The following is a 23,571-nucleotide window of genomic DNA, read 5'->3' on the forward strand; positions in this document are numbered from 1 at the left end:
TGGACCTATTGCTGTATTTCATTTGCCATGAAGTGAGTTCCTTGATTGGAAGCAATGCTGTGTGGAATACCACACAGGCATTCTGAAAGGTAAGGCATTCTGAAAGTCCACATATGGTAGTTTTGGCAGAAGCACTGCAGGCAGGGAAGTCAAATCTGCATCCAGATAAAGTTTCTATTCCAGCAAGAACAAAATGCTGCCCCTTCTGTGACAGAGGTGATCTAATGTAATCAACCTGCCACCAGGTAGTTGGCTGATCACCCCAGGAAATGGTGGCATATTGGAGGCTCAGTGTTGTTCTCTGCTGCTGGCAGATTGAACATGGAACAGTTGTAGACAGGTAAGACTTGGTGGGTGGAAGTCCATGTTGCTTATTCCATGCATAACTTCCATCCCTGCCACCATGGCAACCATGTTCACAAGCTCACTGCGCAGTGGCAGTGGAGGTTGGGGAAAGAGGCTTGACTAATATGCACAGAAAAGGTCATCCCATTCACCTGATTATTAGAATCCTCTTCTGCTGAAATCACTCTTTGCTGAGCATTCACAGAGGACCCAAATATATATATATATATATTTGGAGACAGAGTCTTGCACCAGGCTGGAGGGCAGTGGCAGGATCTCGGCTCACTGCAACTCCGCCTCCAGGGTTCAAGCGATTCTCCTGCCTCAGCCTCCTGAGTAGCTGGGATTACAGGCGCCTGCCACCAGGCCCACTAATCTTTTTTAATGTATTTTTAGTAAAGATGGGGTTTCACCATGTTAGCCAGGCTGGTCTCGAACTCCTGACCTCAGGCAATCCACCCGCCTCGGCCTCCCAAAGTGCTGGGATTACAGGCGTGAGCCACTGCTCCCAGCCATCTTCACATTTTTGCCCATTCCAAGAGTTCTATACATACCTTTTCTTCAAATTTCTAGTCACCAGTTTCTCAATTGTTTCACTTTCAAGTTCCTGACCATCCAGCCATGCCACTGGCCACAGCCCATGAACTGGTATATAATTGCATGTCTGGCCATTTCTCCTTCTAAGCAAAGTGAACAACCAGGTGCATGGCTCAAAGTTCTGCCCACTGGGAGGATTTTCCTTCACCACTGTCTTTCAGGGATATCCCAGAAAGGGGCTGTAGTGCTGCAGCTGTCTCCTTTCCGGTGGTGCCTGCATATCATGCAGAACCATCTGTAAACCAGGCCTGAGTTTTCTCTTCCTCTGTCAACTAATTGTAGGAAACTCCCCATAATGCTGTAGATGGAACTCAGAGAGAGAACACAGTGTAGCAGAAGTGGGGACCATGGACATTTGGGCTGATTTTTTTTTTTTTTTTTGAGATGGAGTTTCACTCTATCGCCCAGGCTAGAGTGGAGTGGCGCAATCTCAGTTTACTGCAACCTCTGCCTGCCAGGTTCAAGCGATTCTCCTGCCTTAGTCTCCTGAGTAGCTGGCATTACAGGCACGTGCCAGTATGCCCAGCTAATTTTTGTATTTTTGGTAGAGATGGGGTTTTGCTATGTTGGCTAGGCTGGTCTCTAACTCCTGACCTCAAGCAATCCGCCCACCTCGGCCTCCCGAAGTGCTGGGATTGCAGGTGTGAGCCACCGCGCCTGGCTAGGCTGATTGTTCATGTAACTTGCCTATGCCACCAGGGCCTAGTTGGGCCCCATCATGGATGTACCACTTTCATCTGATGATGGAGTGCTGCTGTGCACATCCAATTTATGGCTTGGTGGGTCAGATAATTCCCAGTTCATGATGGGCAGCTCAGGTTACATGGTAACTTAGTGGCCCAGGGTTAAGCATTCAGTCTCTACTAAAGCCCAGTAGCAGGCCAAGAGCTTTTTCTCAAAAGGAGAAACAGCAGCTGTAGTTACCTGCAGAGGATGGCAGAGCTTTGCTCCAACATCCTAAGGATGTACATTGCAGTTCCCCTATAGAGACCTGCCAAAGGCTACAAACGGTATCCCTATCAGCAGTGATGCTTTAAGCACGATTAGATCTTCTTAATTATGTTGTCCAGTGGCAGAGCAGCTTGCACAGCAGCCTGGACCTGTTGCAGAGCCTTCTTTTGTTCTAGGCCCCACTCAAAACTCACAGCTTTTTGGGTCACTCAGTAAATGGGTAGGAGTAACACACTGAAATGAGGAATGTGTTGTGTGATGGGGCCCATCCACATTAGAGAGGGCAATCAGGTTTATCCAGTCTATTGGTTTAAATGTTAAACTCAACCAAAACCCCCCCCCCAAAACACTCAGAATAATATTTGACCAAATATTTTGGCACCCTGTGGCCCAGTCAAGTTGACACATAAACTTAACCATCACAAATTCTCCCCTAGCACCTTCAGAAAGAGTACAGTCCTGCTGACACTTTGATTTTGGATTCCTGGCCTCCAGAACTGTAAGAGAATGGATTTATATTGTCCTAAAACACCGAGTTTGTGGCTTAGAATACCATTAGTTTTCTAGGGATGCTGTAATAAATGGTATTACAGCATCCCTAGGAAACTAATCTAGGAGGTAAGCATTGAAACAGGAAACGGTTAAGGAGACAGTTTGGTAACTGACCTAGGCAAGAGACTATGATGGTGTAGAGCAGGCTGGAGTCATGCAGAGAGTCAGAAGTGATATATTTTGCAGTTGTAGCTAGCAGGGATTGCTGGTCCATTAAATGTAGTGAGGGCAGGAAGTAGTTTGAGGAACGGAAGAATTCTAGGTTTGGGACTTGAGTACCTCGTTGGCTGAACATATCATTTACTAAAACAGGCAAGACTAGGAAAGCAGCAGATTTTTCAGCAGGAAAATCAAGAGTTCTCTTGGACTTGCTATGTCTGAGATGTTGGGTAAGGATTTTGGAGTTTAATTGGAGATGCCAGGGCTAGAGATGAAAGTTGATGAGTCATCATAAAAGGTAGCATTCAGGGCCGGGTGCGGTGGCTCATGCCTGTAATCTCACCACTTTGGGAGGCCCAGGTGGGTGGATCACGAGGTCAGGAGATCGAGACCATCCTGGCTAACACGGTGAAACCTGGTCTCTAATAAAAATACAAAAAATTAGCCAGGTGTGGTGGCGGGTGCCTGTAGTCCCAGCTACTCGGGAGGCTGAGGCAGGAGAATGGCATGAACCCAGGAGGCGGAGATTGCAGTGAGCTGAGATCGCACCACTGCACTCCAGCCTGGGCGACAGAGCGAGACTCCATCTCAAAAAAAAAAAAAAAAAAAAAAGGTAGCATTCATATAGGAGTGGAAGGCTCAGGGCTGGGATCTGGAATGCCCCAATGTTTAGGGATGGAGCAGATGAGTAGAAGCTGGGAGTGGAAATGGGGAAGAAGTGAGTGATGAGGCCAATGAGAAAACTCAGGAGGGAGTCAGGAAAAGACAAGAAAGAAGAGGGTTCAAGAGATGAGAGGTGCTGATAACACTGGCACCTCAGCGAGGTTGAGAGCAACATTAGATTCAGTAACATGGAAGTCCTTGGTGACCTTAACGCAAGTATATTCTGATCTGTGTTCTGGGGTGGGTGGGTATACAAACTGGAGATGGGTTGAGCAGAAATTCTGTTGTAAGGAAGAGGAGATCACAGTGGATGAAAACTATTTTACCCGGGCTGGTCTTGTTGACGTTCTCCACCCCATTCCCATTATGGTGTCTTGCTAAGGCATTTCTTTCCTCTTACAATTTTTCCCTTCCTGCCTATATCTTTCCATGCTGGATTTAGAGACTTAGAGATGTTAGGTCTTCTAAGGGTCAGATAATTCCCAGTTCATGATGGGCGGCTCATGTCACATGGTAACTTGTGGTCCATGGTTAAGCAATAAACCTCTATTTGTTTAAGCCACTATTATTCAGGTTTTCTGCTGTATGTTGCAAAGTACAGTCCCGATACCCAAATAAGAAACTGGTGAGCTGCAGAGAAGAAATGTGGAATTAGGCTATCTAACTCCAAAGTTTATATACTTAACCACTATACTGCATAGAGGTTAAGCACATTTGTAAACTGTCTCCCAACTTAATAACATATCATGAGCATTTTCTCATAACATTATGTCTCATGACATTAAAAACATAAACATAAAAACCTAACAAAAACTCTCCATAATGTTTCCCATAACATTAAAAGCTCCTTATAAGCATAATTTTTGTGATTGTTTAACGTTCAGTTGTATGGCCTTTTTGGCTATTGAAAACAGCATGTGGTCAACATCTTTGTGCATATAATTTTTATCTGGCCTCCCAGCTGTGTGTTGAGAGTTGTCCTGGAATGAAATTGCTGGGTTAAAGGTAAGAACATTTCTAAGGCTATCGATTCTTAAGGCCAGATTTCTTTCTATAATGTTCATAAATTCCTTAATTTGGGCCACCTCTTGCCAGAAGAGATTGTATGATCTATGAGACCAGGCATCATTTCTAAATTTTCAGGTCCTCTTGCAGCACATGGCAAGTTTTGCATACATACTGGGAATGTAGTAAATAGTTGAGTTGGCTGGAATGGTTGGAAATGAATAACTTGGGGTGACTTATCTTGTGTGGAGGAAATGGGACCCAGGTGGGTAACAGGTGGATGGGAAGCTGGGACTATTCACTTCACCCAGCTTGAGTCATGTAATTGAGGGGAAAAGTGCACATCAAAATGGAAATATGTCAAGTGGCTGTCTCTAAATGGAAGCCACAGCAGACATCGGTGGCTGATCCCATGCCCAGATTCCAACCCCCATCCACGGTCTTCTTAACTCATCTACAACCTGAGTTCTTCACCTTCCAGCCAGGTGTGGTCATGTGACACAGTTCTGTCCAATGAGATGAAAGCAAAGTCTGCTGCAGGGGACTTTCAGAAAAGCTTTTGTATTCCTGATTTTTAAAGGGTTGGATTGAGCTGCCATGTCATTTTTATTTCATTTTCCTTTTTCATGTCCAGAATACTATGTGATGCCTCAGGATGCAGCAGCTTTCTTGAAACAGATTATGAGGAGCCAAACATGAGAACAAAATCCAACTTGTAAAGTCAGGGCAGTTATTGACTTATTTATTTATTTAAAACATATTTATTGAGCATCTAATATGTACATCTAATATCCACATCTGCAGGAACACTTACATACTGCCTACTGCACTGTGCCAGTAGTTTGCATGTATCAAACTATTAATCCTTTCAATAGGCCTAGGGGGTGAGGCTATTATTTTCATCTCCATTTTACAGATAAGAAAACTGGAGGACTAGGGAGAGGTTAAGTAACTTTCCCAGTGTCACACAGCTAATAAGTAGCAGAGCCAAGGTTGAGTAAGATTCAATAAGAGCTAGTAAGTAGCAGCAGTCCACGCAGCCTGGTGCTACTGTCCTTGCACTTAACCATTGTGCCACCCAGTCTGGGTCCTGGTGTCATTTTTGAGGAGTTGCACATTCTCTGGACTGTATTTGTATTTCTATGTATGAAAAATAAATCTCTGTTTGCTTGTATTTCTTATTAAATGTAAAAAATAAACCTCTATTTGTTTAAGCCACTATTATTTAGGTTTTCTGTTGTATGTTGCAAGTACAGTCCTGATACCCAAGCTGTAGAGTAGCTAATATCTTTTTTTTTTTTTGAGACAGAGTCTCGCTCTGTTGCCCAGGCTAGAGTGCAGTGGCGCAATCTTGGCTCACTGCCAGCTCCGTCTCCCGGGTTCACACCATTCTCTTGCCTCAGCCTCCTGAATAGCTGGGATCACAGGCACCCACCACCACACCTGGCTAATTTTTTTGTATTTTTAGTAGAGACGGGGTTTCACCATGTTAGCCAGGATGGTCTCGATCTCCTGACCTCGTGATCCACCCACCTCGGCCTCCCAAAGTGCTGGGATTACAGGCTTGAGCCATAGAGTAAGTAGCTAATATCTTAAATTACTTTTATGTGGCTTTGTACTACATCATTTTTCTTCTCCTGTTAGAGTGTTAGCTCAACAAGGACAGGGTCTACAACAACTTTGTATGTTACTGTATCTCAACACAGTGCCTGGTACATATTAGATGCCCAATAAATACGTTTTGAGTACATGAGTAAGTCAATAAATGATTGATAGCTAAGACTGTAATAAATTTAGTCTCCTGCCCATGCTTTACTTAGCATTACACTAATTTGCATCCTCTGAGTATAGGCTAGCAAAGGGAGAGAACAGGAGTACTGTGTTTTGTGGCCATGTCAGTCTAACCTGGCATAAAAAATACACTATGAATAAATCACCAAGTCAAGGAACCATTGAGAGGGAAGTACATTTTTGGGTATTTTGTTTCCCTTGCAGTCTTCTCTCCCCTTTCAGCCCTGTCTTTAGCTATCAGTTTCTTACTTTCTTTTAATTCTATACCACCTCTAACATCGATTTATCCTTTTGATTTATGTATTTCATATATGCTTTTTTCTTTTTCCTTGTCTCTCCTTATTTCCCTGGACATTCTGCACAATTCCTCTCTACTTCTGATAGAGTGATTTCTCGAAGGTAAAGAAAACTGTTTGCTACCCTCTAATGTACCCTGCTTGTGCCATCCTCACCACTCATTTCAATTTCTTGGTGTGATTTATCCAGCAATCAGACCATTGCCCAAAATTGGCTTTGCAGAAAGGCTTAATGTGTTTGTCTTACCCATTCAGGGACTACTCCTAATTATCATGCAGGGAAGCTCATGTCTCCATTTTGCTGATCCTTCACTTGGGCCAGATCAGCCACGAGACCCATTTTGTTTAATACCAGATTGAGCCATTAATTCCCAGAGTAACAAACATGCAATATGTGGAAGGAGTCACGTGCCTCCTCGTCGGCAGGAAGGGATTCTGTTTCTTCCCTTTGACACGGCTTGCTTTTTCTCCCTGTGATGCAGTGGAGAGAGCCTTAGAAATTGGTGAGCTGGGGCCTAGGCTCATCTCTGTGCAAGATGCCGGTCTTGAGAAGTCTTTGACCCCCTTTGGACCTCCGTTTCCTAACCCCAGAGAGTTGAGAGTTGAACTTAATGTACCCTAAGATATCATCTGGCCCTGTAATTTATGATTTTATAAGCAAGAAATGACAAAATAACTTAAAAAATCAATATTACATAGACAACCTCACTCATCTATCAGGGGAAAAGTCTCAGACCTTCCCTACAAACATATATTATAAAACTAATCACTTCAGTCTTATAGGTCGAGTTCAGAAAAATAGATGGGAAGGATCAAATAACAGGGAACAGCAGGAATACCAGACTCAAGATTAGCTTAATGGCAGGAATTCAAGAACAAAGGGGTTAAGCCCTACCAGTGGACTTGGGTGAGGCATGGGGAAACAGCTTCTTAGAAAAAAAATTCTTCTTAATTGGTGAATTTTCCCAAACGTTTTAAAAAATTGATATATGATAATTGTACATATTTATGGGACACATGTGATATTTGGATACATGCATACAATGTGTAATGATCAAACCGGGTAATTAGGGGTGAAATTTGTTTTTGTGTCTTTCCTAGTGATAACCCACAGATCACATTTGACGGGCTTCCAAATTAACTGCCTGGGGAAGGTCTTATGATTCATGGCTTACATCCTGTCCTTCAGTAAAGAATCTTACCATGAATCCCTATAATCTTCTCCTGAGTTCCTCAAACCGCTGTCATACTGATTAATACGTAACCTACTGACACTGAAAAGGACACTGCTTTGTTTCTGAATCATGAAGTTTTGCTGATTTGTTTCTGAATCATGAAGTTTTACTTATTGTCTTGCAGGTAAAACATTTTATCCTGCATGTTGTCATCTGTAGCCAAGGATTGTAACATCGGTATTGTACTCTCCAACAAAAAAGGACAACTCCAATATGAGGAGTCCCCTTCCCTTCTCCTAAACTTTCTTATAAAAGCATTTTAACTTGCAACAGACTTCAGAACCTGCTCAACTTTGTTGGAGTATCTTCCTGGGTTGATCCTCAAATTGGCTTACCGTAAACCTTTATCAAATTATTTCTGCCTCTACAGCCTTAATTTTGGTTGACATGAGTTCTGCTGTTTGTGCTCTCTTGTTTATTGACCCCCTCCACCTTCCACCTCTTCTCCAGGTATTTTTTTCATATTTGCCATTTAAAAGATTTTTTGTTATATCTGTTATAGAAAGATACATTTTCACAGGAAATTTATAAAATAACAAAGTGTGCATTGTTTTCTTTGCCCATGAACATATTCTGGTATGTTTGGCCTTCCTGGGCTATAGTAATCTAATCAGCAGGTAGCTGCAGTTGCTGTGATCTGAGGTTAATGTTCAGATGTCAACAGATGAATGAGCTCCTGACATTCTCAACTCCAAGTTTCCTTTTAGGCAGTGATGCCAATAGGAAGAGGAGGTGAACGTCACAGATATGCTGCATTATATTTTATTATCTGCATGGACTCTATCTGAAGTCAGTAGGGGAAATGGGAAAGTCATTTGGAACCCAGAACTTGTGCACAGGCTCAACTTAAACCAGATATGCATAACTCCCATGTGTTCCCTCTACGACACACAGCCTTCCCAGGCCTTTCTCTGACCTTCTTCCACATGGAGCCAGTTAGAGCATGCGTGGCTCTTTGAACTTCATTTGCATGGAGTTTCCTCATTATGAAGTAGAGGTCCCATAACTGAAGTGAGGTTGTTAGGAGGGTTCATTTTATGCATCAAACTGGCTGAGCCACCGTCCCCAGATATTCAGTCAAATATTATTCTGAATGTTTCTGTGAAGGTGTTCTTTTTTGGATGACATATAAATCGGAGGATTTAGAGCAAAGCAAATTGCCCTCCACAATGTGAATGGGACCCATTCAATCAGTCAAAGGCCTTCATAGAACAAAGCCTGACCTCCCTGAGCAAGAAGGAATTCTGCTAGCAGAGTGCCTCAAACTGCACTTAAACTGCAACTCTTTCCTTAGTCTCCAGCTGCCGGCCTACCCTATCAGATTTTGGACGCACCAAGCCTCCACAATCACATGAGCCAATTCCTTAAAATAAATCTCGCTTTTCTATATATATAGATATACACATCCTGTTGGTTCTTTTCCTCTGGAGAACCCTGACTAATACAGATTTCCACAGCTAGTCTTGCCCACAGATAGCCCCTAGGAAGACAGAAACAGGAAACTTCTGGCCTTGAAGTGCAGGTGCTGATAATGGAAGATTACCTTGGTGCAGAATTTCAAGGCTTGAACCTAGGACCTTAAGCTTAGATGACCTGACTGGCTGAGAAGCAGAATTACTGCCTTCTGTGGTAATATTATTTGTTTCTAGCTGCTGCCATGGCTGGAAGGTGATAGAAGCCATTGAGCTTGCAATGATTTACTCCTCTGACCTGGCAGACATTTTATTCAGAGTGAGCTAAATGTAGGTGCACCTCTCTGAGATAAGGGAGGAATGAAGAACCAAGTCTGTCCTCCTGTACCCATGTGTACTTTGGGAGCTCTCCTAAAGAGAAGCAATTTTGAGTCTCAGGTGCCATTCTCACCTAGTCTAGAGCCCAGATCCAGCTATATGGTCTGGCTAAGCACATGCAGGAAGGCCAAGTGCCGTGACTCTTACATAGAGACCTGCTCTTCCATCTGGTCAAACTCTCGCTGCTCTTGGCTACCTCACCTTCTTGGTCACAAGGATGCAAACGTTATGCAGTTTCCAGTTTCCACTTCCTTGTTTTACCTGTTTATTCACAAGATCTTTGTGGCTTGTACTTATTGCCTAAAATTCACAGTCTGTATCTATTCTTTATTCCTGAATCCTTTTCCTTCTGTAATATCATTAATTCTTTCTCTGATCAGTGTTGCTCATTCAATAGTGTAAAGAAAAACAGAAATCCCCTATATTTCTACTATCCATGGACAGTCCCTATTAGTATATGGGCCTGGGCAATGAAGTGAATGGTAGTGCCATTTACTGACATTGGAAGATTGGGAGAAGAGCATGTTTCAGGGATGGGCATTAAGATGTAGGGGAAACTAAGAATTCAGTTTTGGACAGTTTTGAGATATTTATTAGACATCCAAATGCAAAAGTAGAGTAACAAGGAGTCTGGAATTCAGAGGAGAAACCGAGGTCAGAGATAGAACTTGAAAGTCACTGGCATATAGATGGAATTTAAATTCATGGACAGGATGAGATCACTGAGGAAGTAAAAAAACAGTAGAAGCTTGAGGACTGAGTTCTGGGGCACTACAATGTCTAGAAGTGGGGAGGATGAGGAAGAACCAGCAAAAGAAAAGGCTAAGAGATTGAACAGGGAGGTAGGAGAACAGGAAAGAGTCAAAGTTTCAGAAGCCAAGTGAAGGAAGAAATTCAAGAAGATATAAGCCATCAATCATGTCAAATGCTGCTGATAATGTCTAGAAAGATGAGGACTGAGAATTAGCCAATAGACTTGGCAACATGAAAGTCATCGGTGACTTTGACAAGAGCAATTTTGTGGAACAGAAATTGATTAGAAGGGATTTTGGAAAGAAGGGGAGGAGACACAGTGGAGACATTGAGTCTAGATAAGTCTTTCTAGGAGTTTTGCAGAAAGGGAGGGGAGAGATGCAGTGTGGGATGGAGGAGGACATGGCAGGCGGAGGGAGGATTTTTAAAATGGAAGATAGTGGACGGATGCGGAGGCTCATGCCTGTAATTCCAGCACTTTAGGAGGCCAAGGTGGGTGGATCACCTGAAGTCTGGAGTTTCAGACCAGCCTGGCCAGCATGGTGATACCCCGTCTCTACTAAAAATACAAAAATTAGCTGGGCATGGTAGTGGGTGTCTGTAATCCCAGCTACTTGGGAGGCTGAGGCAGGAGAATCGCTTGAACCTGGGAGGCAGAGGTTGCAGTGAGCTGAGATCGCCCCATTGCACTTCAGCCTGGGCAACAAGAGTGAAACTTTGTCTCAAACAAACAAACAAACAAAGGAAGATATTAAACAGCAAGTTTGATGCTGATAATGACAATCATATCACTATTCCATTTGTAGGTATATCATAGTTTATTTAGCCGATCCTGCATTAGAAGACATTTTATGTCTCAGACTTTTCCTGTTATAAATAATGCTGCGATAAACATCTGCACTATTTCAAATGCAAATGACAAATCCAGCTTGAAAAATAACTAGCCATCCCTGGACCAATAAATGATGATTGATCAAGGGAGTGGAAACTCACGGATCCAGTTTGGGTCAGGTGTCCAGCCTGCTTCCTCCAATCAGTGGTGGCCAGGGGGCCTGGGATGGGTGAGATGATATCATTTGAACCATGATGAGATGGGAGTTTCTACAAAGGTGAGTGTGCATGGGAGTTGTTCTGGATAGAATTCAAAAAGCATTTACTGCAACACTCTCGTATATCAATCATTGCATTTCTAATTATTTCTTAGCACAAATTCCCATGTGAAATCACTGGGTCAAATAATATTAATATTTTGACAGCTTTTACCAAGCTTTTTGCCAATCTTTATTCTCACCTGCTGAATATTAGAAAATCATTCCATGTCCCTTCTCCATCTCAGCATTTACTACTATTTTTTTAAAAAATGAAGTATTTGAAAAGTGGAAAATGGTTTCTCATTGTTGTTTTATTTTTTAAAAAACCAGTAAGCCTGAATCCAGGTAAAAATTGGCAGTAACCAACATATGCATTAATAGTCCACTCATTGGGGTATTTAACATGGTGGAACTAAAAGGTTCTGGCCTTCAAGCCACCAGAGGCCTGATAGGCAGTTATGTCCCCTTACAACAGCAGGAACGGATGTTTCAAAACACAGCCTCAGTAACCTTTTATTATTATTATACTTTAAGTTCTAGGGTACATGTGCACAACATGCAGGTTTGTTACATATGTATACATGTGTCATGTTGGTGTGCTGCACACATTAACTAGTCATTTACATTAGGTATATCTCCTAATGCTATCCCTCCCCTCTCCCCCGACCCCTCGACAGGCCCCAGTGTGTGATGCTTCCCTTCCTGTGTCCAAGTGTTCTCATTGTTCAATTCCCACCTATGAGTTAGAACATGTGGTGTTTGGTTTTTTGTCCTTGCGATAGTTTGCTGAGAATGATGGTTTCCAGCTTCATCTAGCAATGGAGTAGAGGTAAAATATACTTGTAATAACTTATTTTTTAACCCTATACTGTAATGTATTATATTTTACAAAAGCAGTGACTGTGGCACATCAGAATCTATATAACAGTCACGTGGTTTCTAACGATCAAGAAATACACTGGAAGATGAATGTCAAGAAGCCATTGCTTCCACGTGAAATATTTTACCACCACAAGGCTTTGAAATGCAAAATAAATCACAGGTACTATTTCTAAAGATATCTGCCATCAGAACCATCAGTCCATTGGATTCTGAACTGCAATCACAGCTCTTCTTGGACTTTATGTAATTTGACAACAGTGTACAGTTCTAAACATGTATAAATAAACAATATCAAAGCAAAAAAAACCAAAAAAACAAAAAAACAAGCACACAGCCTCAGAGCCTAGACTTTTTCTTAGAACCTTCCAGCTTGAATTGTTGGAGAGCAGAAGAAGAAAGATTCAATTCCTTTGCCTCAGATTCTCAGCCAAAAGGAGACACCAAGGACACTCTTGGGAAGCCTGTCCTGGTGCACTGGAAAGAAAATCTCAGCCTCAGATTTGGATTTCTTTTGTGTCCTCCATGCACCACAATGGCTTGACTGTCAGCTGCAAGAGAACATGCCTGGGGCCAGAGAGTAGCAGCTGATGGTGGAAACCATGCTCAGCCCATCTCCTCCCTCCCAGATGCTGGTTTAGGTGTCAGTGTGATCTGTGGTGTCACCTTCCATTCCAGGCACCTCTAGCAACGGCTCCTGAGTCCCTAACACCTGGACATTGTTCCCAGGCTAGCTGCTGAGATTATTGAATTCCTTAGGAGAGAAAAATGACCCTTTATTCCAAAAGGGGAAAAGGAGGAGGAGAGAGTTTCATCTTTAAAACTTCTTCTTAAATTGTGTGGAGGAGCTCCATCCTTCATCTTACCATGACACCCCACCAGAACAAAGCGGTTGGGTCTGCTTTTTTTCTGGGGCCATGATCCTGATTCCTCTATTCCATTTGGGCAAGTCATGTGACCTCTGTGCCTCCAAATTTGTAAAATGAGGAGAATAATGGGTATCACTATCTCTTGGGTGTCATTAATGCTCTTATGAGTAGATTTATACAGTGCTTGCTTCTAATAGGTAACAGAGCATTGAAAAACTAAGATGTACTGCAATGTGTCTTTTAAAAAATTTATTTTTTATTTTTAAATTAAGATGGGGTAAAGGTTTGTAAAGGCAGGGAGGTGAAGGTTACAGAAGTCACAGATCAATACGTGGAGGTCATACATTGGTTTGACCTAAAAAGACAGAACATCTTGAAGCAGGGAGGCCACAGGTCATAGGTGGATTCAAAGACTTTCTGATTTGCAATGGGTTAAAGAGGCAAAGCTTTGTTTAAAAATTTATGATCAGCAGAAAAGAATGTTAGCTCTGGCTTGTGGGTGTGACCTCCTCCAGGCCCCTCAGGAAGAAATTAAGAACACAGAACAGTGGCCAGAGTTCAGTTCTTAATTCCTCCTTATGTGAAACCTATGTGCCAGCGGATCCATTTGGTGGGGGTTTGGGTTTCTGGAAAACAACTCAGGGACATAGGTTAAGACACTATATTTGGTTTCTTTAAATTTTTTAACCTTTATTTTTAATAAATAGATTCTTGTTTTGTCATCCAGGCTGGAGTACAGGGGTGAGATCATAGCTCAATACAGCCTCGAACTCCTGGGCTCAAGTGCTCCTCTGACCTTAGCTAGGACTGCAGGTCCATACCACCACAGCAAGCTAATTTTTAAATTTTTTGTAGAGATGAGGTCTTGTTGTGTTGTCCAGGCTGGTCTTGAAATCCTGGCCTCAAGGGATCCTCCTGCCTTGGCTTCCCAATTTGCCAGGTACAGCTGTGAGCCATCATAGCAGGCCTGTTATCTTTAGTTTCTGTAGGGAACCAAACAATATTTTGACTTTAACTTCTTTGGGTATTAAGTTACCATTACCTTCTTGCTTATCAAGCTGCTCATTTACTTTTCAAGGCTAGCTAGGTGCCTGGAATTTCCCTTGAAGGAACTCGAGTTTTTTCTATATTTCCTTGCTTGGGGTGGCCTACAGGCCCCTAAGACAGGTCCCTGCTCTGTCTCAAAGCTGGTGAATATATCATCTGGGCCCCAGTGCCTGACTGCCTGGCTCTATCATGAGCTCCTTTAATAACCCCTCTTCCCCAGGTGTTCATCCATATCATGTTCCTTCCCTGACCCTGATCAAAACCCAGGGTAGACTCTGCGAATTAATTTTAGTCCATGAGACATCTCTCTGAAGGATATTTGCAACTTAAATCTTATCTTGAGTGGTAAAACAAAGCTCTGGCCACTCTCCCAGGAATTTTAGGCATCAGCAACCAGGAAAGACTTTTTATCAAGCAGCCAGCATTATCAGTGCCCTTAATATTGTAGTATTTTAGTAGTGGATCTTGGAGAAGGCTGGACCTGAACAGAATAGTAATTCAAAGTCAGATGTATAAGATGACATATCAGTTAAGAATTCTGTTCAGCTGCTAATGGCAGAGGCCCAACTACAACCAAGTAGGAGTTTATTCTCTCACACAGAAGAAGCCCGCAGGTAAAAACTTCAGAGGGGTATCGTATCTGTGATAGTATTAGGGACCTAGGTGTGTTTTCTGCTCTGCCATCCTCAGCATATAACTTCCATCTTCAAAGTAGCCCCATGGACCCAATATGGTTCCTGGAGGTCCAGCCATAACATCCTCTCTCCAGAAAGGAAGAAAGGAAACAGCATGAAACAAAAGGGAGGCATCATCATGCTGAGTTAGTCTTCTTAGTCCTTTTTTTGTCTCACACTGTGGCCCAGGCTGGAGTGCAGTGGCATGATAACGCTTCACTGCAGCTTCAGCCTCCCTGGGCTCAGACAATCCTCCCATCTTTGCCTTCCGAGTAGTTGGGACTACAGGCATGTGCCACCACAACCGGTTAATTTTTGTATCTTTTTTGTAGAGATAGGGTTTCGCCATGTTGCCCAGACTGGTCTTGAACTCCTGGGCTCAAGTGATCTGCCCCCTTTGGCCTCCCAAAGTGCTAGGATTACAGGTGTAAGCCACTGCACCTGGCCTGAGTTAGTCTTCTTTATGGAGCTCTCCTGAAAGCCCTATCCAAAGATTTCTGTTTACATCTCCCTAGCTGCAAGGGAAGCTGGGAAGGTAGACTTTTAGCTGAACACATTGCTGACCTGAAATGAATCAGAATTCTGTTGTGCTAATAGAGAAGGTGAAAAAGGATAATGGGTGGAAAAACTCTTATCTCTACCACAGATACTATTTCTTTTAAGCCAGCTATGTTCTCTGTTTTGCTTTGTTTTTAGGGCTGAGTAGGTGGACATATGCCAACTCACTTGGCTGACTTAAGTCATCACCAAAAAATAAATGGTATCCCTCCCAGCTGATTAGTTTTCTTTTTTCCAGCCAGATTAAAGGTCTGAATTACAGGAGATTTTTTTAAAAAGACATTGTAATTGTCTCCTCAAATTTCTTTGCATGCCTTTAACTGGTAATTCCTTCTTGGTAGTTTCACTGCATTTGGATTTTAAACCTACCACTCTTCTCAAGTTGCTCCTATGAACGTCTTCAATGACCTTCCTGATGGCTAGATTCAAGAAACCCACTTCAGTACTTATCTTTCTTAAACACACCATGGCTGTTGATGCCAGTGACCACTCCACGGATTCCAAAACCATCCACTCCCTGTAAGTCCTAGCTCTTTTTCAATTCTTTCTTCATTGTCTCTCTGTGTAGACGTGTCTTCCTTTTCCGACCCCAGGGTTCTACCCCCAAACCCTCTTCACTTCTTTCTCCAACATTCTTCCTGAGAGATGTCAGTCATTCCAATGACTGTATGCTAAGGATGCCCAGTCTGTATTTGCAGCTCAAGTGTCTCTCTTGAGATCCTGCATTATACATTTAAAGGTTTCCTGGGTATCTTCATTTGGAAGACCTATAGATAACTCTAACTTAAGTTCAAAAGTTAGCTCACTCTCCTTCTCCCCAGATACATTCCTCTTCCTCCTTTTTCTGTTTAGGCTCCCCTTTCCCCTCTAGATACCCAGCTAGAAACTTGGAAACCATCCTCATTCTCCACATTCAATTGATCTCAGAATCCTGCTGCTTCAAATTCCCTTTATATCTCCTGAATCTGTCCCCTCCTGACTATTTTCCCTTGCATTACACAGGCTCTGGCTTGCACTGGCTTTCTAATAGACTTTTAAAAATTATGGTAAAAAAATATATATAAAAGTTACCATTTTAACCATTTTTAAGCATTTGGTACAGTGACATTAGGTAGAGTCCCATTGTTGTGCAATCATCACCATCATCTATCCACAGAACTTTTTTGATCTTGCAAAGCTGAAACTCTATACCCATTAAATGATAACTCTCCCTCCCTCCACCCTCTATACCAGACCCTGGTAACCACCATTCTACTTACTGTCTCTATAAATTTTACTACTCTAGACACCTTACATTAGTGAGATTATACACAATTTGTATTTTTGTTGCCGGCTTATTTCATTTGAGCTGGAAATAAGACTTGGCATCCCTAGCATATAGTCATTAGAATGACTGAAATACTTGGCACAATATTTTCAAGGTTCATCCTCATTGTAGCATGTGTCAGAATTTCCTTCCTTTTAAAGACTGAATAATATTCCATTTTACATATATACCACCTTTTGTTTCTCTGTTCATCCATTGATTGAATGGGTGACCTCCACCTTTCAGCTATTGTGAATGCTGCTGCTATGAAGGTGGGTTTACAAATATCTCTTTGTGTCTCTGCTTCTAATTTTTTGGTTATAGACTCAACAGTGGAATTGGAATTGCTGGATCACATGATAAATCTGTTTTTAATTATTTACCTCTCGTGGACCTTTGCAACTGTCCCCTCACTGTCTTCTATCTCCTTCATGACAAATGCATTCTCCCATTATAGGTAGAGTTTATTTTTTTTAAAGGCAAACATGCTTTTGTCATTTCCCTGATTAAAGCCTTTCTATGGCTCCATGTTAGGCAATGATGCAATTCAAAGCTTTAGCACAGCACACAAGGATCTTCATGAGATGATCCCTTTGCTTGTCTTGTCTTATCTCCCAACATTATCTCCTGAATGTTCTACCACAAAACTTATAAACTTACATTGTACAATTATGAATGGTTTAATCAATTTATTAAACAAGTGTTTACGGAACACTTACTGTTCTGGACATAGGTTCTATAGCAGTGAAGAAAACAAAGTCCCTGCCTTCATGGATTTTCCATTTTGGTGGGTCTTGGCAGTGATGGTAGAAGGCTATAAACAAATAAATAATATATCAGGTGGTGATAAGTGCCATAAACAAATATAAAGAGGCACAGAGAATGCTGTGGGGAGGTTGCTATCTTAGCTAAGGTGGTCAGGGAAGACCTCTCTAATGAGGTGACTTTTGAACAGAGACCTGAAAGTAGTAAGAGGGGGAGCCATGAGGATATGTGGTGGGATGGCATTCTTAGAGGTTGCAGTGATTGCAAAGCTCTGTGACAGGAGTGACCCTGGCAAGAGCAACAGGGGGGCCCATATGGCTGGGGTAGAGTGAGCCAGGGGAAAAGTGGTTGAAGATGAGATCAAAGAAGTAGAAGAGAAATCAGATCATGTCGACTCTTAAGGCCATAGCAAGGACTTAAAGTGCTCTAAGACGAAAAATTATTGGAAAGCTTTGAGAAGAGGAACAAGATATGATCATGTTTTGAGAGGACCTCTCTCAATGCAGTATGTGAAATATACTCTGCAGTGGGGAAGTGCAGAGGTACAGGTGCCAGCTGGAAGACCATGAAAATAATCCAGGCAACAGAGAATCATGGTTTGGACAAGAAGGGTTGTGATGGAGAGGGTGAGATGTTAGATTCTGCATATAACTTGTAGGTAAAGCTGACAGAATTTTCCAAGGTATTGGATGCAGAGTATGAAAGGAAGGGAACAATGACTCCAAATTTGTGGCATGTCAACCAAATGGAAAAATAATATGGCACCATCAAAACCAAAATTATGAAGACTGTGGAAATATGGGCAAATATTTACAATGAAATATTAAGTGAAAAGAATGGAATTCAAAACAGCATGTTTCCAATGATTACAAGTCTGTTAATTGCAAACAACTAGTAATATGCCAAAATAATAATAATTCTATGGTAAATTTTAGAAATTATCAGCCTTAAAACCAAGGGTAACACTGGTAAAAGGTTAGTGTGCCCTTTTCAGGATTAGGCCGTCACGTAATTCCACAAATTAACTCTCTTGGTCTCAGTGCATAAGAAATAGAATGACGGAATCTAGACATGGATGGTGGGGTGCTGGTGGGGGGCGGTTGGAGATCACCTGATACAACCCTCTCGTCTTACGGTGACAGAACCAAAGGCTCCAAATGTTAATGGTGTTCCATAAGGTCACACTGTTAATTATGAGCAGAGCTCAACCTAACGTGCAGCCTACTAACACTTGATCCACTAGTCCTGGTAAATCCTTGCACCTAATTTTATTTTCTGCTTTTGAAATTATCCTGGAAATGTATTTCTCACAGTTTACTGAAATCTTGTTTCTTGGTGATTTATTCAAAATCACTCTACTCACCTAGACTTGTTTGCATGCAAAGTATACCCTATTTTCAAAGTTGAGAAGACGTGAAATGTCTTTTCCTTTGCAAAGCCTTGCACAACATGTGAATCCTAATATTAGACCTTCAAATGCAGAAACTTGGTAAATCCCATATGTGCATAACAAATGCTTACTCCACATTTTTCCAGGTCTCTGATTTATTCAGCAGGATAAGTTATTAATAACTGTAATTCTGGGTGAGATAAAGTTACCTGTCATAACAAATTTGAGTCTGGAAGTAAATAAAGCAAAAAACTGGGAAAACCCCCAAAATCTTAACATTTATTAGATTCCCATTAATGTCACATTCCTATTACTAAGGTATCTAGGTAAATACTACAGAAGAATTGGAGAGAAAACCTCCAATAGGATTGGTTACATGTCTTTTAGAGGAATTAAGATACTGCAGAGAGAGAAGAGTGATTCTTGGAAAGAATGCAGAACCAGATACTCATATTACTGAATTTATGATACTGAGGTAGTACTAGGTAGTAGAAAGAGCTTCAGGCTGTAACATGGTTTGTCTCTGTGTCCCCACCAAAATCTCATCTTGAATTGTAATCCCCACGTGTTGAGGGAGGGAGATGATTGGATCATGGGGGCGGTTTCCACTATGCAGTTCTCATGATAGTGAGTGAGTTCTCACAAGATCTAATGGTTTTATCAGAGTCTCTTCCCCCTACACTTTCTCTTCTCTCTCCTGCTGCCTTGTAAAGAAGGTACTTGCTTCCCCTTCCACCATGGTTATAAGTTTCCTGAGGCCTCTCCAGCCATGTGGAACTGTGAGCCAATTAAAACTCTTTCCTTTATAAATTACCCAGTCTCAGGGAAGTTCTTTATAGCAGTGTGAATATGGATTAATACAGGCTGGAACTCAGCATATCTAAATCCTAGCCACTGTTCTACCACTATAGCAAACTTAGACAGTTTACTTATTCAACCTTGAATGCCTTACACTGACATTCAGTCTGCAAATATTTATTGAGCTCCTACTATATCACAGGCCGCAACAGACACTGTGAGTAGCCAACTCAATATCCACATCCACTTCTTTGCTCATAGAACGCTGATTTTGTTTGGGGAGGCAATTTGCTCAGCTAACTACTTCCTTTCCCAGTCTCTGTTGTAGCTAGAGGTGGCCATGTGACACAGTTTTGGCCGATGAGACAGAAGCAGAAGATAGCTGGGGATTTACATGGAGATCAGAGGTCCCTGGGATGCAGAGAAGACTTGCTTTTTCCCTATACAGACTTCAGAATCTGGTTCTGTCTATTACCAACAAGTTCTATGATAAAGGATGGATACCTGGCTTAGTCTGTGAGGGAGTAACAAAGCTGAGAAAGCTTATTGGAAGAGGTGATTTTTAAAGTGGGTCATGAAATATCTCTGGGCTTCTGGTTCCTCATTTATAAAACAAGAAGATTGAACTAGATTCACTGTTTACATCTTGGGTTAAAATTAAAAAAGCCACTGATGAAAAAATATCTTACTTATAAATATAGAGAAAGTTAAAGGAGCAAAAAGCCGTATTATATTTGGAATAATAAACAGGGCATTGGATACGGGTTTGTGTGTGTGCATATGAGAAATTCAACAACTTCAATGTGGAAACTACAGCCCAGGGCAAAGAGTGAGCTTTCCTGTAAACCACGGCCCTAAAATGTTCAGAAGATATTTTTATTAATTTGTTTTTGGATCCATTTTTTTAAAAATCATTCTTCCTTGGGAAAAACTCAAATTGCAAAAATTCCGAACAAGAAAGAGAACTGCTTGCCTGTTAATAGAGGTGAGAGAGAGTGGAAGGAACTGAACCTGAACATCTGAGAGAAAAGGAGGGGGGATTTAATTTGACAACAACATGACCCAAGAGAATGATCTCAAAAGGCAAATGCAACTTGACTCCCTTTTAGTGGAGATGAAAACTAATTTTGTCTAAAGCTTTCTAGTGAACAAAATGTTTTCATATCCCTTATCTTATTTGATCTTCACAACAACTTGACAGGGAAGCATTATTAATATCCTTCTTTGACAGAGAGGAAAGCTGATAGGATCTCTTCAAGGTCAGACAACATAAGTAAGTGGTAGAACTTGGACTCAAACACTCCAAATACTATATTCTTTTCATGATTGCAGAACTGCCTCAAACTGCAATTTAACAAAAAGAAAATGGTTTGCACATCTTTTAACAACAAGAACATCAGCGCAAATGTTTCCTACACAAAATAGTTAAACAGCAAACTCTTGGTGAGGCAGCTAGTAGGCAATTTTCTACATGAGTCTTTTATTCCAGTTATTATAATTTGAAGCCAAGGGTGGAAAATTTGAAAGTGGGATCACAGGAAGTAACTACAGAGTAGAGGGCTTTACATTAGTCTAGATAGGCTAACTGCTATAACAAAGAACCAGCCACTCTTAACACAATAAAAGTTTATTTCTCACTTTCAAAATGTGGGTATTCCTTGTCAGGCTGGCTTTCATGTAAGGGGTAATTTAGGGATTACAGTCTTTCCACCTCGTGACACCACCGTCTTCACACATGGCTCTCTGTGAAAGGGTGAGCAAACATGAGGGCACACCATATACTTAACCAACTGACTTAGCTCTATAGAGACACACACATCACTTTTGCTCTCATTCATTGTTGGCTAGAAATAGTCACCTGACTGCCATGTAGAAGAAAGTTAGGTTGGGAAATGTAGTCCCTGAATGGGCAGCTGCTTCCCAGTATCCAAGATACATGATAGAAGGGAAACATGAATCTCTGGCATCAGCTGCCTCTGCTGTAGAACTCAAAGTCATTGGATCATTGGTTCTCACCCCACTAAAACCTGGAGAGGCCTACAAAACATGTTCAATTGCAGCAATCTAGAAAGAAGGCATTTTGTACCAGGAATATTTGCAGAATTGGAGGAGAGTTGCACCATCAGCATTGGCTCAGGTGTAAGTAATAGCTAAGGGAAACAGAAGTAGTTAAAGCCAGGGAAATGTTACTGGGATGATTCTGTGTTTTAAAGATGTGTTCTGGTTAGTATTTAGTGCCCACTTTATGTGGCAGGTTTAGAAGCCAAAGTCATTGAGGCAGTGTGTCAGCTATCTTCTGTGGATCCCCTAGATTCACTTTACCATTTTCCACTCTGCCCTCTACCCTAGGAGCCTTCCCTGTCTGTTCTACATTGAAGGGCTGCCCAGCCCTCTGTATCCCAATTGGGGAACCCATGCAGCCCATGAGAAGCCCTGGTAGAAGACTAGAGAAAGGGAGAAGAGGAGGTCAGGGGTCTGTGCCCTTGGCTTCATTCCTGCAAGGTAGCCTGAGGTTTGCCATGTCCTTCTATGGATGGTCACTGCTCCTTCAAGCTTCTGTGCTTTGCAAGACCCTCTCTTCTTCCAGGTTGTGGTAACGTCTCTGTCCTGGGATCCCTTCAAGCCTAGGAGTGATAATAGTTCTGCTATTCCCAGCCCAGGGTTTCTGTGCCATCTTCAGGGGTCCCCCAGATCTCATTCACACTTTTGTTCTTAGTTTCTTTGCAAAAAAATATAATTTGATTTTGCCACTTGTTTCCATGTTTGGCTTTTTATTTAAAAAAAATCTGTTAGCATTATGCCCTCAGCCCCAAGCAGGAGGTACTTTCTCTGTATAAACTGGAAGAATCCTTTTTTTGTTGTTCTTAGCATTTTTTAAATCAGCCTCAGAGATTCGGGGCTTTACCCCCTGGACATGATTCTTACAGGGCTTTGCCAGATTTTGTGTATTCAGTCTTGATTATGTGTCCCTCATTCCCTCTTCCTGTACATGCCCTTTGAAAATTTGAGCTCATCAGCACAGTCCCCACCCAGTCACATGTCCTTCATCATTGCTCCCTGAATCTTCTAAAAGAAGAAATTGCTAACAAGGCAAGTGGAGGATTCATCAAATGTTTTGCTTTTTGCAGAATGAGAGTTCCATCAGATATCAAAAAAGCTGAATTAGGAAGAATCCAGTAGAGGAGGTAAAAGCTTGTTTTGAGATTTCCTATGTTGCCAGAGAAATCCAGATACGCTGGATATCTAAACTCAACTGTTGTTTGTCCAATTCATTTTCTTCTCTGATTATTTTTGAAGTCTGTATTTTTTTTTTTAAAAAGTTTTACCTTGTTTTATCACAGCTCTATGCTGAGTCATCCCCCTTCTCTATTCTCTCAACTCTCCAAGGAAAATTTTGTTTGATTTCCAGTTTCTCCTCTTAGCCTACACTTTTTTGATCCTGCTTCTCTGAGAAACAACTTTCTTCTAGCCTCAGCTGGTACAGAACCTGCTCTTCCTTTTCATCTTCTACAGTGGAATTTTTGAGTCAGATAGAATTGGGCTTGACTTCTGCCACTTTCTAGACTGAGTGACCTTGGTGAGATTTCTGAACCTAATCTCAGTTTCTTCATTTGTAAAATGGAGATAAGAAAGGTTCCTAGCTCAAAGGACTACTATGAGTGTTACATGGGAAAATGAATATGCCATGTATGGCAAATAGAGAGCACTCAACAAGTACTGATCATTTTTATTATAACCCACTGTATGTGACCTAAATGCCTGGGTTCTAGATTTGATCTGTTGTTCAAAGTGGAACCTGAGGTCTTTTTTCCCTTCTGGAGGACCCCAGAAGTGTTCTTACTTGTTTATTGCTGACTGATGCCCTTCCATTTGTTCTGGTTATTGCTCTAAATAGAGCAGAGTCACTTAAAATATGCATAAAAAATCAAACTGAACCAATATTTATGGAGTTCCTTATAAATACCAGATATTGTGTCGACAATGCTCAATAGATCTTCTACAAGAAAGGTTAATGCTAATTACAGGCTCAGACACAGGCAGTGGACAACTTTGTTTG

This window comes from Pan troglodytes, chromosome 10, assembly GCF_028858775.2.
Source record: "Pan troglodytes isolate AG18354 chromosome 10, NHGRI_mPanTro3-v2.0_pri, whole genome shotgun sequence".
Lineage (NCBI taxonomy): Eukaryota > Metazoa > Chordata > Mammalia > Primates > Hominidae > Pan > Pan troglodytes.